The sequence below is a fragment of the Haemaphysalis longicornis genome, unplaced genomic scaffold, assembly GCF_048455015.1.
Source record: "Haemaphysalis longicornis isolate Haplotype H1 unplaced genomic scaffold, Haemaphysalis longicornis Haplotype H1 scaffold_2, whole genome shotgun sequence".
NCBI classification, from domain to species: Eukaryota; Metazoa; Arthropoda; class Arachnida; order Ixodida; family Ixodidae; genus Haemaphysalis; species Haemaphysalis longicornis.
Genome location: NW_027526295.1, coordinates 25,735,772 through 25,751,255, shown reverse-complemented (window position 1 = coordinate 25,751,255; position 15,484 = coordinate 25,735,772). Strand labels below are relative to the sequence as shown.

At 47.5% G+C, this 15,484-nt stretch overlaps 1 long non-coding RNA gene across 1 annotated transcript in view; it reads left to right on the top strand.

Annotated features, from left to right (window-relative positions):
* LOC144167024 (uncharacterized) overlaps positions 1 to 15,281 on the top strand; it is a 58,549-nt gene extending 43,268 nt beyond the window's left edge. Inside the window, exon 5 of the long non-coding RNA XR_013321821.1 lies at positions 14,133 to 15,281. This is a non-coding gene — a long non-coding RNA (uncharacterized LOC144167024). The remainder of the gene's footprint in view (positions 1 to 14,132) is intronic.
* The last annotated feature ends 203 nt before the right edge of the window (positions 15,282 to 15,484 follow it).

Genomic DNA, 15,484 nt, shown 5'->3' with positions numbered 1-15,484 from the left:
TGTGATCGCTGTTCGAAACCTTACTTAGCACCTCTCTGTTGTACGATGTCTGGGTTGTCTTTCAAAATGCAGTCAACTTGGTTGTTTTTTGTACCTTCGGCAGTTTTCCTATTTTCAGTCTTTTGTTTGTAGAAGGACGTGTTCATCAAGCTTAGGTTAATTCTATCCGCAAATTTCACCAGTGTATCTCCTCGACTGCTACTGCGGTTGAATAAAAGTCCCACCTCGTGTTCTTCCTTCCCTTGAGATCCATTGTACCATATAATGTTCCTGCTAGTGATCTCCATGAATACTTCTCCTGTCATTAAAGCTCCGCTTAAGCCTGTTATACCACGCCTAATATCCGAGAGCTCGTCTAATATACGCGAAGTTTCCCTGACTAAACAAGTGCATGCGTTGAACTTTGCCAAGGTAAAGTTCCCAAGGCACCTGTCTGGACTCAACGATTCGTAGCACTCTCTCCTATTCTCACCGCTGCCGCGGACAGGTGCTGTTGATCCCCTGCGGGCTGAGGGCGGAAATTTCAGTTGGTCATTCATGGGAGGTAGCCGCAAACTACTACATCATGGTGGCCAGATCCTTCTCGTCTGTGGGAGTGCTGTTTATGTCCCTAAAAGCCTTCCTAACATGGTTCAATCTTTCGTGTGTAGCCCCATTACTATCGGGGATAATCATTGCTTCCGGAGCAGGCTGCCCTCCATACATCCATGGGTCGGTAAGGAAGAGCAAAACAAAAAATAGCGAGACAGCAAGAGACATTTCCCGCGCAGGGCGTAGCCGCGCACGCCTGCGGTGATATAGAGCCAGCGTTAGTCAGTTTTGCTTTTTATACGCGCGGTTCTGACGAAATAACCGGAGGCGCTGGATAACTGATGAAATCTACAGGTAAACCACTGCCATGCTCAAGTGTGTAGCTACCAAATGACTAGCCTGAAGCTCAACTGGCGAAAAAGGCCGCTGAATTTGTATTAGTTTTTTCTCACATTTCTAATACCGTTCTAACCAGAAAACTGTTTATCGTGCGTTCCGCAAACTATGTTGAAATTGTGGAAGGGATGAACAAAAGTGACGCAAACCTAAGCTTTTTCAAATCCGGATTCATTGGGACCTTGACAAGGCTGCAATAACACTATTTCCGTGTTTTCCACCGAAAAATTGTATACATTTTGCCACTTGGTTATCTACCGGGCTTCATTTTTGCCGGCGCATACCCCTGAGGTGTAATCAATTAGAAATCTCATACGGTTCTGCTACTACAGCCACTTCCTAGCCGTCCATTCAGTCGGAAATGAGCCCCAATTTAAACTCAGAGCAAAAGCACCTGCTTAAGGTTCTCATTAACTGCTTTCATGACTGCTTCGCCTGCTCATCACAAGTCAAACGGACTGCGTTAGTTAAACACCGCATCATTACCGACGAAAAAGAGATGCCCCTTCGCCAACAATGGCAGAAAGTTTCCTCAAAAGAGCGATAGGTAATATAACGCCAAGTCAAAGCATGTCACGCGGTGATGTGACACAGCCATTAAAGAGTCCGTGGGCATCACCTGTTGTCCTTGTTGCAAAGAAAACATGGTACTCTGCGATTTCGCATTGATTACCGCAAGGTAAACAAGATCACTGAAAAGGATGGGTATCCGCTACACCGCATCGACGACTCACTAGATGGACTATGGAATGACAGGGACTTCTCGTCAATCGGCTTGGGTGGCGGGCATTCGCAGATCGCAGTAGAGGCAGGGGACCGCGAGAAGACGGCCTTTATTACACCAAATGGATTGCACGAGTTTAAAGTGCTGGCCTTTTGCCTTTGCTCTGCCACCATTACGTTACAAACAATAAATGAACAGTGTTCTCTAGCAACTGAAATGACGCTCTTGTCTTGTATGTCTAGATGACGCCATATTTCTCTCTGAAACGTTTTAAAACATCCGGAACACCTCCGCCTGTGTTGGACGGGATACGTGCAGCTGGCCTGTCTCTCAAGTCCGAGAAATGCCACTTCGCGTTCGAAAAACTGGTTTCTCGAAAACGTAGGGAGCCATGAGGGCATCAGCACCGACCCTGAGAAAACGGCTGCGGTGAGCGCCTTCCTGACGCCTTCGGACAACGGGCTGCGCGTCAATTTTTCGGCCTGGGCGTCTATTATCGAAGTTTTGTGTCAATTTTTCAAAATTGCGGACCCCTTGACACGTTTCAGTAAGGATGGCGTGCCTTTCGCTTCGGTACTGGAGAAGCACCTGGTTTTTGAGGAGCTCAAGATGTGCCTAGAGTGCACCCCTGTACTCGGGTACCCCGACGAAGATGCCGAGCCGGAACTGCGCCCCAATGCGAGCAACGTCGGTCTTAGTTCCGTTTTGGTGCAGTGGCAGGATGGAGTCGAGCGAATAATGACGTACGAAAGCCGTACTCTTTCCCGAGGGGAAGCTAACTACTCAACAACGAAGAAACAGTGCTTGGCGGTAATATGGACGGTCGCTAAGTTCAGACCCTACTTATACGGCCGACCATTGCGCGTCGGAAGCGATCACCACTGCGCGTGCTGGCCCGCAAGCCTCACATATCGTTCAGGGCGACTTCTTGAAACTCTTCTTCACATCAGACTCTTCGAGCGTCAAGCTCGAAGAGTCTGAAGTGAAGAGTCTGAAGTGACCATCGTTTTAAAATCTGGGAAGCGGCACAACGACGCCGAGTGTCTGTCCCAAGCTCCGCTTGAGCGTGATCCTGTTGAGTCGGAAGACGATAGAACGTTCCTGGAGCCTTGGAGTTCACAGATCCAGTCCAAATACACAGAGACGACCCCGAGCTCCAGCCACTCATCGAGTACCAAGCTGGGCGTAGCTCGCTTTTTCCGCAACTTTTTAGACGCTCTATTTTGTCGTTCCCGCTGCAAGAACGGCGTGCTCTACAAAAAGAGCTTACAACATACACAAGATCCCACCTTGTTGTGGTGCCAAAATGCCTTCGCGATGACGTCCTATATGCTTGTCACCTCACACCCTCGTACGAATGTACTACTGGGCTAAGTTAGCAGCGATAGTGAAGCATTGCGTCACCACGTGCCTTGACTGTCAGAGTCGAAAAACAACACCTACTAGGCCAGCCGGCTTCTTGCAACCGATTGATCTACCACGCCTGCCGTTAGAATCGGTTGGCATGGATTTGCTGGGCCCATATCTTCTTTCATTTACTGGCAGCAAGTGGATTGTGGTCGCTCACGACTATCATAAACGATACGGTGAAGCAAACGTACAAGCCAGTTGAATATCAGTTGAGATTGCGAAATTTTGCATCCATAGAACTGTTCTGCCACATGGTGCCCCGGCCGTCGTAATCACTGACAGGGCGCAGCGTGTACCTCGGCCTTTACCGAAGAATTGATAAATTTTGCCTGCACCGACCACCGTAGAACAACTGCTTGCCATCCACAAACAAATGGGCTGATTGGGGCGTTCGACGCGACCTACGCGGACACGATTTCCATGTTTGTAAACGTCAAACACAACAGGACGACGTATTAGTTTACGTTTATTCGCATACAACACGGCGGTCCAAGAAGCAACAGGCTTCTCTCATTGCCGTCTACTTCACGTTGTAGAAGTCACGACTATTAATAATGCCATGCTTTTACCCAATAAAACGAATGCGCTCCATCCAGGCACTAAAGAATTCGTTCGCTGTGCCGAAACAGCTCGGCATCTTGCACGATGTCGAATGCGCCACCAACAGTCTGTCGCCGCAAACCGGTATAACAAACGTTACAGAGAAATGTTATACCAGTCCGGTGACCAAGTATGGGTTTGAAAACCTGTACGTCTCTACGGGTGCTCAGGAAAACATTTACGGCGTTACTTTGGTCCTTACAAAGTCGTGCGTTGACTGAGTAGTGTTACCTACCAGGTTCTTTAAGAAAGAAAAGTGAAATCTCGCCGAAGAGCTGCTACCGAAGTCGTCTATGTTGCTACAATGAAGCCCTACTATCCGGCTTTAGTGATGGTGGTGACTTATATTCCGTTAGTCATAGAACTTACTTTGGCCGCAGACGTTCCTCGCAAGCTCCCCTACTGCAAGCCAATATACTCCCCCAGTGATAGCTGCAAGTACACTCCCTGTTCTGCCTGGGAATTGTATACAAATATGATTTTTTTTTTGTTTTAGATGCGGAGCATCTCATGCTCGGGGCTTTGTCCCTCCCTTCCTTGTCTACCGTTGTCCGCACTTTGCTGCGCGTGCGCGTCTCTTGAGCCCCGTCAGCGTTTGGGCTGACGTCAGCGCAGTCCACTATCAAAAGAAATAGTTAGGCGGCACCCGGTTTCGATCCCACGACTCCCTGGCCGCAAAGGGAGGTACGTGGCGCTGTTCCCACTGCGCTTCAAACCGAGACGGTAGCATGTGCTACGAACGCCCCTTATATCCTTCACTCATTCAAACTACGCCAAGACGCTACTGATACAACGAAGGCACGCGAAGCTGAACGTCAACGGAAACGACGAACTGAAAACTAATGGGAACTTCAGTCGACCCTATGGCTGCTTCGCATACTACTCATGGTTCCCCTTCGGGAAGAGGGTGTATTTTGTTTGTCGGAATTACTTCTTTTTTCTTCATATCCTCGGGGCGATGCTTTTCGTAGAGGGGGAATGGGTAGTGCTACACTACAAAGGACAGTTACCACTCAGAGGTATGCGCCGGCAATTATAAAGCCCACTCCATAAGCTAGTGGCATATTCTTTTGCGTAAGGAAGAAGTGGTTCTGTGGCAGTTGCCTCTGGTCTGTATCCTGCAAACAACAATAAGGATCTCCAATAAACCGAGCTCTCCTCTATACTGCGACAATATGTAGTTAGCCATTGCTCGGGCGGTCGGAGCAAGTGGATTAACTGTTCTATGCCCCAAGGGGTTGTCAAGGTATTCGAATTTAAGCCATGCTACCAAGGTCACCCTGGGTCATCATCCTTATTCCTAGCCAGGTATGGACACGGCGTTTCTCGCGTAGCGCTACACTTATTTAGAGTTACTTCTGATTCGTATTTAGTGTGCGATGCGGCGCAGGGTCTTTATTAGCTTTGCTTACAATGTTGGACCGCTTCCTAGCAAATAACGTTTCATTCTTCAACCCCCTTATTTGTAAATGAACTTCACGACGTTGTTAATACTGTTGCATAGCATTATTTTCTTATCCTTTATTTTTGCAGGGCGATTTTCATTTTCACAAAATACTTTGGACTCCAAAACCTGTTTCTTTGTAACCTTTCCTGGACCAGCTCAGGAATTTTGGAACTTTCGCTCTACCTTTTTCTTCTCTCAATTACGAATTATTGCAACCAGAATATCACCTAGTCGTGCCGGCGCTCTTGAGTTGATTCTGACAAAACATCCCCATTTTCCTTTGCCGAATACGTCCATGCCAGGAATCAGCGATAACTCAATACTCAGCTTTTCAAATGTGATTTCGTTGCGTAGAACTACAAAAGAAGTGAAAACCGGACACGACTACAAGAAACCGAATTTTGGAGCAATTAACCTAACGCTATCATCCTTCTTTGACGCTTACTTGGGAGATTTTGACGGATGCTGCGTTAGAAAACTTGGATATCTTTCCTTTAAAGTGAATGAACTAACGGATAAATATATTCTGCAACACGGCATCACTGCTAATCCATTGAAACCAGGGTTTTATTTGGGCAAATTGGTACATAACTTTAACAAAACAGCGCTAAGCAAGGGACAAAAGGAAGACGAAGACTACCCAGCGCTTGTGTAGTCTTCGTCTTCCCTTTGTCCCGTTCTTAGCGCTGTTTTGTTAGAGCCATTGGCACCCTTGCATAATTCTGATTTGAACAATGTGCGTAATAAGAAAAGCCTGTTTTCTTCAGCATGACGGACCCCTAGTAATTCTCGTTGGGCTGCCTATAGGACCGTTTCCAACGTTTGTGTGTCAGCTGTAAAGCTGCTAATTTCAGCGAACAACCCTCCCATCCACACTGGACACTAACGTTTTAAAAATCTCTACAATAGCTACCCCGCCCCTGTAGAGAAAATAGACTTAGAAGATTCATCAGGCAGTGCTATTGCAATCCATCAATCCGCAGTTGTGTTAAGTCACTCACTTGTTAAATCATTCGGTATTAGCCCTCATATTGTGTACCCTGCTGCAGATTGCTTTCATCACATCGCAATGCTACCTGCGCTTGTATAAGCACTCGGCGTCACTTCGTTGATAGACAGATTTCAACACTAATTATCTAATGGACAAGACTGTATTGATGGAAAGTTTCTAAAAAACAATTTCATTTATTCTGATATACTGACCAAGATCTTTGAGCAATCGTTCAATACATGTACTTTTCATGCTCAATGGAAAAAATGGAAATTGGTTCCACTGAACAAATGCCGAAAAAGTTCTTTCCCATTTAATTACCGCTCCATTTCGTTAACAAGTACATGTTGCAAATTGTTGGAACACGTAATTTTCACGAACCTTAAAAATTGTCGTTAATCTAAGCTATTTTTTCTTCAGCACAACATTGGTTTCGAAAATCGTTCTTGTCTGAGTGTCATTTATACCGTCTACTGTCCAGTACGATGGTATTTTACACCGATATTCTCAACCGTAATCCATTTTTCTATTGGTTCATAGCGTTTCACAAGATATGTTGCCGGCTGTTACTTTTGGGCTAAGCCGACTGAAACTTCACCCTACCGCGATTAAGTCGATCAACTATTTTCTTCTCAAACAATCACAATTCCTCACTGTGAACAACTTTAATACTTCTCTGTGCCCTGTTTGTTCTGGAGTTCTCCAGAGATCGGTTCTTGGTCCTTTCCTGTTTTTTTTCTATATTAACAACCTTTCGTCTCTGGCATCTTCGAACATCCAATTATTTGCTGATGATTGTGTTATTTTTCGTGTAATTACACTGAAAGTGACGGAAACCTACTTCAATCGAATCTTGACAAGGTAACAAACGGTTGTCATGAATGGCTCATAGAACTACACGTTTCGAAACGTACAGTTATGCGCATATCGAAGAATAATAACAGCGCCCTTCTATACTATTTGAACAAAGTTTCGTAGAGCTTCTACATTCTTTTAAATACCTCTGTTTCCACATTTCGATTGATTGATTGATTGTGGGGTTTTAACGCGCTGACGAAACGCAGGCGATGAGGCGCGCCGTAGTGGAGGGCTCCGGATTAATTTTGACCACCTGGGGATCTTTATCGTGCGCCGAAATCTCGTACACACGGGTGTTTTTGCTTTTCGCCTCCATCAGAAAAGCGGCCGCCGCGGCCCGGAATTGAACCCGCGACCTCGTGCTCAGCAGTGCAATGCCTTAGCCACTAAGCCACCGCGGCGGGTTTGTTTCCACATTTCAGCTAACCTAAATTGAATGCTACACCAGGAACATATCATCAGCAAAGCTAACCGCATGCTGGGTTATCTGCGCAAACTTCTGGAACTTCCCAACCTCATTGAAACTTTTGCTTTATAAAACACTAATCAGGTCAAAACTCCAGTATGCTGCTCCAGTGCCAGACCCCTAACACGATGATATAATTAATGCTCTTGAAATTGCATAACATAACTCTGCTAAGTTCATTCAATTCAATTATAACCATACGGCAAGCATCTCGTCAGTGCAATTCATTATCAGACTATCATCTTCAGCTTCCCGCAGTAGTTATATTTCTTTGAGACCCAAGTGGCACTTCGAGGAGTTACGCTGGAGACCGGCTTTGCGGGAAACGGCAAGGATGGCCGCTAGACGAGAAAGATGAGTCTGGAAAGTAGGGGAGAAAAAGATCGCATTGTCAAGGTGACAAAGGCATGTGGACCACTTGAAGCTGTGAAGGAGTGAGTTCAACATGCGCTCGAATGTCGCTGGTGCATTGAAAATGCCGAACGGCATGACCTTAAACTGATAAAGTCCGTCCGGTGTAATGAAAGCAGTTTTTTTTAAGTGCGAATGCACTTCTTAAGCGAGCCTGAAGCGTCCGCCGCCGTCCGCATAGCAACAGCAGTGGGTGCGCGAACTCCTCGTCTTCCTTGGTAACGGGGGGGGAGATGGGCGCGCGCTGCCTGGCCGCTGACATGGCACATACCCACGTGGGGGATTGGCCAGGAATCTCCTCGTCTTCCTTGGCAACGGGGGAGATGGGCGCGCGCTGCCTGGCCGCTGACATGGCACATACCCACGTGGGGGATTGGCCAGGAATCGGGCGTGAGAAGGGCTAATGCACCCGCTTAAAGGAGTACTGACACGAAATTTCAAAGCTGAGATCCGCTCTAGCAATCAAGTACAACGACAACACGAATAGGTGTCTGTGAATAAATGCATCTTTCTTTCTTTGTAGTTGTGTGTGTGTGTGTGATCTCTCTTTCGCGAACATTACCGAAGCGCGCAAATTCAACTCGTGCATTCGCACTTTCACATTCTTGCCCTCAGGGAAATGCGGGGAATTTCTCTTTCCAAGTTGTCGACGGCGATTTGCCAGTAGCCTGAGCGAAGGTCAATAGAAGAGGAATACTTAGCGCCGTGGAGACAGTCCAGGGCATCCTATATTCGGGGTAATGGGTGATCGTGTTTAATAGTGTTGTTGTGGGGACGACTGTCGACACAGAATCTCCAGATGTTGTCTTTCTTCTTGACCAGGACCACCGGCGAAGACCAAGGGCTGGACAAAGGCTCGATGATGTCTTTTTGAAGCATCTCATCGACCTTCTTTTTAATGACCTGGCGTTCAGTGGCGGAAACACGACATGGCTCCCGATGAAGGGGGCTGGCGTCGCTAGTGTTGATTCGTTGTTTCACCAACTTGGTTTGGCCTAAAGGGTGGTAGTTGAAGTCAAAAAAGATTTCCCGCATTTCCCCGAGGGGAAGAATGTGAAAGTGCGAATGCACGAGTTGAATTTGCGCGGTTCGGTAATGTTCGCGAAAGAGATATCACACACACACACAACTACAAAGAAAGAAAGATGCATTTATTCGCAGACACCTATTTGTGTTGTCGTTGTACTTGATTGCTAGAGCGGATCTCAGCTTTGAAATTTCGTGTCAGTACTCCTTTAAGCGGGTGCATTAGCCCTTCTCACGCCCGATTCCTGGCCAATCCCCCACGTGGGTATGTGCCATGTCAGCGGCCAGGCAGCGCGCGCCCATCTCCCCCCGTTGCCAAGGAAGACGAGGAAATTCTTGCCCAATCCCCCACGTGGGTATGTGCCATGTCAGCGGCCAGGCAGCGCGCGCCCATTGCCCCCGTTGCCAAGGAAGACGAGGAGTGCGCGCACCCGCAGCTGTTGCTATGCGGACGGCGGCGGACGCTTCAGGCTCGCTTAAGAAGTGCATTCGCACTTAAAATATCTGAAAAGGAGCTCAAAAGGGTTTAAAGGTTGTCACTTTACTGTGGTGTTAGATCAGGGCTAATGATGTTAATGAATTCATCAAATGTGGCCTCGCGGTTCGGCGTATCATCCCGGAAATCGGAATGCCCATCAGTCGTTAAGGTCAGAATGTGGCAGTGGTCAAGAGAACGCAAGCTCGCCAAGTAAATTCATTCGTAGATGACTTGTGGGGAACCAAAATTCAAAAGCGGAAGGGTGGCGTGATATTTGGTGACTGTAACGAGGGAATAAGGAAGGCTCACCTGACGTAACAGCAGAACGTAAGTGATCGGGGCAAGGACATACTAACCACCGGGCATGGCAGGAGTAGAAAAAAGATTAACGTATGTGACAGTTTTGGTGGCAAATGGGTAAACGTCTATGACCGAAGTCGACATTCTATTTCATGAGTGATATGAGAAATCGGCAGTCCAAGTCGAACTTCACCCGTGGAGAAATCAATGAGCGCAGAAGTTTCTGTAAGGAAGTCGAGTACAAGGATGCTATCGGGAGGGCAGTGTGGTAGGACATGAAACAATACAGGGATTTGGTGATTTGCGGTGGTCATACGAGCGGTGCACGTGCCAGGAATGGCTGGCGTGCCCCCCTGGGCCACTCGCACTACACAGGACGAAGAAGGAGTGCGAACGTTTTTGAGCCGTCGGCAAAGGTCAGAACTTATTACAGAAATTTTCGCACCAGTGTCCAGTACCGCCTGAATACATACACCATGGACAGTTATCTCTAGAAGGTTAGGACGGGGCAGAAAGGTCAAAAGAGGATTTTCGTGCCGGGTCGTCAATACAGCATCACCGCTAGGCGCTGCATCGTCTATTTTTCCGGAATGGGGCGTAGAGGTTAGGGGGGAGAAGAGACACGGCGGGGCTGGGGCGACGGCGATAGGCGACGGCGAGGGGACGGTGAGCGACTGTGGTGGCCAATAGGTTGTTCGACAGGAGAGCGGGAATCCGCGGCGTCCAGGGTTTAGCGAGGGACAAAAGGTCGGGTCGTGATTGGGGTTTGGTAGCAATAAAAGCCGGAAGAAGGTCGTGGTGGCCATCGGATTGTACAGTAGCGAGAAACATGACCGACGTGGTGACAGGGGAAGCACATTGGTTTGTCGTCATGAGTACGCCATTCATCCGGGTTGCGGTATCGAAGGAGCGTGTTCTGGGTAAGGAGAGCACTGGTGGGCGGAAGATCGCGGGTGCAAGGGCAACTTAGGGAGCACAACGAACCGAGGCCGTGATTATCAAGTACTTGGCGTACTACGGTCTGGATCAGTGATAGCGTGGGCGTTACGTGGTCTTGTTGGGAAATGAAAGTTGGCGGATCCATTGCTTCTAGTTCCCGGCGCACAATGCGTACCACATTTTCGGGCGAAGAAGTGTCGCGCAGATGAGGTGGTCAGGTCTCGCAGGACGACGTGGCTGCTGTGTTGGGGAACCTAGTGAAGTTCTATACAATGCCGCGGCATTTCGTCTCCTCGAAGCGTCGGCACTCAGCAAGTACTCCGTCCATGGTCGAGCAGTTCTTGATAACAAGCAACTTAAAGGCGTCGTCGGCAATGCATTTCAATATATGGCCTCTCTTCTCGGACTCAGACATTGTGGAGTCGACCTTGGCGCAAATTTGGCGCAAAGGAAAATGGCATCTCGTATGTATGCTACATACGGCTCCTTCGAAATCTGAGCACGTGTGGAATGCTCTTGCTTGGCAGTGAGCTGACGTCCGAGGGGCGTCCCAAACACCCGCTTTAGCCTGTCTTTGCACATATCCCAGCTAGTGAGCTCATGTTCATAGGTATTATACCACGTGACGGCCATCCCCTAGAGATATAGAACGACGTTTGCCAGCATGATCCATGGACCCCAGTCGTTATGGCGACTTACACGCTCATACATGGTGAGCCAGTCGTCCACGTAGACGTCGCCGGTGCCGTAGAAAAATCCAGTATCGCGGGGGTATGTAAACACCTTAGATGGTGGCATGGCTGGTTGATAGTGCTGCCCAGAACCGGTAGGCGTGGTGTCCTGAGAGAGCTGGCATCCGCTCCGAAGCTTCGTCGCCTCACGGAATCATTGTAGCACCTCCACCAAGATGAGACGGTGTAGACGCGGTTAGAATTAGAGCTATTTACGGTATTTGCAAACGGGGAAAATCAGAGACACAGCTGTGTACCATTTTAGCTCCTGCCGGGCGCCACACCGATTGTCGTCTTTCTCGTCCTCCACGATTGGCCTCATGTCTTGCAGGGGGATTTCCCTTCATAGCAGCGGCTTCACCACTTCGCCAAGGAAGGCTGCACCATAACAGTATTCTGCCGTTCTCTCGTAGCTCGTCGCCAAGGCGGGGCAATTACTCGTGCCTTTCGCCACGCTTTGATCCACAGCTTTTCTGTTCGCTCTATCTTCGGTGGCCTCTTTGATCTCTCGGTTTCTCGTGGCGCGACGCCGCCGGAGAGAATGTCTCGCGTGGTGTTGGCATAGCACCCTCCCCCTCAAACTATAGACATTCTTTACTCCTTTGGCTTTGGCGCTCGTACTATTTCCTTCGTCTTCGGTGTCCCCTTCGTTCGCTCGGCCCTAACGACTTAAGACGCGCGGTGAAACTACAGGAGCAAGTGCTTAGGCGCTGCGCATTAAAAGTGTGTACATACTTTGCTAGAGGCCAGTTCTAACATGAAAGTGTCACATCCTGCACCTCGCATACACAAACAAGAGGCGCTCAACGCCTTATTTGGTACTTTGCAAGGTTGGTCCGCCCACGTGAGACCAGGTGTTCCGATGTCACTGGAGTGAGAGAGAATTGACGCATGCTCAAAATTTGGATTAAGAGAAAAGGGTTAATATAAGCCATGTAACACATAGGCAGGCCAGAGAACACTTACCGTAAGATTTACGCTACTATAGTCATTTACAGGGATGCTAACACGCGATGAGCGACAAAAAGTAACACAATCGTTCGAGGTGGGGCTAGCGCGCAGTCGCACGCACACAAATTTCAAACACAATAAAGGGGTTGGAAAATGCTGTACGCGAAGCTCTACAACCTAACCATATGTTGCACAGTAGAGGGTAGTGCACTGAACGGGGCATAGCAAAGACGAGACAAACACAAGGGCTAAAACACAGTGAACCATACCGTTCACGACTTACCGGGCACGGTCTTCATGGGCTGACGACAAGTAGCAGACACTTAGAAATGTAACCATAAGCATGACCTGGACATGATACGCTAACTCTAGATAGGTTCTCCACCACCGAGCAAGACAGAGTCAAGCGCTCACTGCTGCCAGGAAGAAAACATTTTCGGGTACAGATAATGTCCTAGCAGCGCCTGCCGCATCTCTTTTCCTTTGCTCTCTTCCTGATTCGCGCCCCCTCCCGTCCGTGTACCTTTGCACATTGGCTCTGCCCAGCGGCTCGTAACTTTTCGCCGCGACATCTGTCTTAAATCATATCAAACTTTGCAGCAATCACGAGATACCTGTACGCGTGCTAAATTGATATTTTGTTCCCTGTGCGCGCTTGCAATGACCGGTGCGGGTAATCGCACACCACGTACGCACATGACAATTGCTTATTTTCTATCAGGGAGCCTTTACACCGACATATCAAAAGCAGCTGAACAATACTGACCTCAACGTAAAAGCTCTCAAGTGTGGAGCAGTGATTCTCTAGAGCACCTGTGGCGCCCTGTCTTAATTAGTTTCAGTATCCGTTTAGCGTTGAATTTGACAGTAGTCAAGAGGTCACGCCGCAGCCACTGGGAAGTCCAACAAAAAAACAATAGAGGGCGTTTTCAATACTAATGGCTAATTATGAGTTTATTCAAGATGGATTCATGATTATTATAATTTTCTTCTTGTTTGCGGATTTCCAAGGGATGCCTACAGTGAAAAGATCACCCCCAACAGTGTGGAAATCGCACCCTGTACCTCTCCGGTGCAATGAGATAGGATTTAGCTTCGAGAGCCGAGCCACCGACGTTCTATCCAGACGAGCTGACGGGTTTATCTGTTCGAATTCGTGACATCATGATGCCTTGATCCGTTTGGTTACGCGGTTACCAGCGAGCTAGCAGGTTCAGGCGGCCCTGTAAAGTTCCTCGCACATAGAAAATTAGGGAAAAGACTCACATTTCCGGCACCTGGACACTGCCGACTAACGTAAAATGCGTAGTGTGTTCTCTTGCTTTGTGGGCTATCTCAATTATCCGGTGTACTCTTCCATGCCTTGTTTTGTGGTTTTTTTTATTTCTGAAGGACAAGCCACCCACGTGCTCTTCTTCTGAATTATTTTGTAATCACCCTTCGGTCTTTCTTTTCTTTGCTTTGCTTATCGGTAATTGGTAGCGAATAAAAAGCGTTGCCTTCGGTTTAATAATTGAGTTGCAAGTGAGCACTTGTTTTGTTCTGTCTTGTGCGTCATGGGTTTTCCGCTTCTTTTTTGGATTCTACAAACTTGACGAAGCTTCAGCTTTGGTAAAGTGCAAGCAGTAAATTTTTTCTTGATCCCAGCACCGCAACATTCCAGCCCCCACCTCCGCAGCATAAAAATAATGCAAAAACCTTTTTGTAACAGCTCGCGTTGAAACATATTAAACTTTTATTTTTCGCTGCCCGGCACTGCCAAGAGACCACAAACGCATTTATGAAATGCCTGCCAAACAGCCTGTACTTGAACCAGTCAGGAGCTGTACGTTCTTTGTATACTAACATTTGTCGCGTTCTTTTTATCCAGCAGATTCCCTGCCGGAACGAAACCAGCGGCTGTCGAGTAATCCTTCCAGCTGAAGAAGCCGCTAATTATTCTCCGCTACGGCACCCGTCAAAATTCTTTCTATGCTTAGCAACCGTAGTATGTCGCGACGAATGTACACTCAAATGTACGGCGCCTGTAGAGGATTCAGTGCCAGAAAAACCACCCGTGCCAGCCGAAAAGAAAAATGAACAACTGGTAAAGTTTGAAAGAAATGTTACAAGCCAGGTTGACGCACTAGACGTAAAGCTTGCAAAGCTAATAGAGGAGCTTGATTCCCAGAAGAACAAACTCGTAGAAGTTGGCCATCAGCTCAACCTTTTCAACGATGCACTCGAAGAAAAATTGAGAGCAGCCACCGCGCGCACTTTAAAATCTGTGGACAGTAAGACACGTGAGGTGAAAGCCCTTTTGAATGAAAAAACAGAAGCAATGACGACGACGTTATCCTCAGTATTATCAACGGTGGCAATTAATCCGACAACACACCGGTGGACTCTAACAGGATACGCAAGATACAAAGCAAAAGCAATAGAAGGAGGTTGGACGTTGAAAATGGGCGAAAAAGCATATCTACAGCACTATTTAATATCTTGGGGAATTTTAATGGAAGCTGAGGACGGTCATGTGTACCTTTACTTGTTGTTTCAGCTGCGCAAAGGCAGAAATGATGAATTTCTTGATTGGCCATTTTCCAATACGTTGAAGCTGTGCCTCATCCACCCGGAAACGCAACAGGAAGAATGCGCTAGTCATCAGCCGTATGCAGCTGTGTCGAATAACAAATATTACGCTAAGCCGATAAAGGGCAGCAATGAACAGGTTTATTTAGAGGGCGGCAAGTTTGAGTCAAGCTACATTGAGGAGAATGGTTATACAAAGGAAGATAAGCTATTTTTAAAGTTGGAGGTTCTCACGTGATTTGATTTTGATGCCCAGTTTTGCTAATACTTCCCAAAAAATTATAATTTCTGCATGAATAATGAATAAAAACCTAAAAACAAAACCGTGCTTCAGAAACGAGCTGTTGGGTCAATCGTGGCTTACTTGGGAACGCACACACAGAAAAGGGAAACAAAAACAATCTTATTAAACAAGGTATATGTACACTGCACCGAATTACTTCAAATATAGTTCCCGACAATTATCCTTTCTGCAGCGTGGTTTTTTTTCTGAAAAAAAAAACACAGGAAATTCACCAGTTCCACAGAAAAGACAATGGCAAATGCACCGATTGGTCAATTTCTCTCTGCATCGATCATAATATACACACGGCGCGTTTAGGCCGAAAGAAGCGGACGATCCTAGACAACTAGATAAGGTCCTTGCCGTTGTTG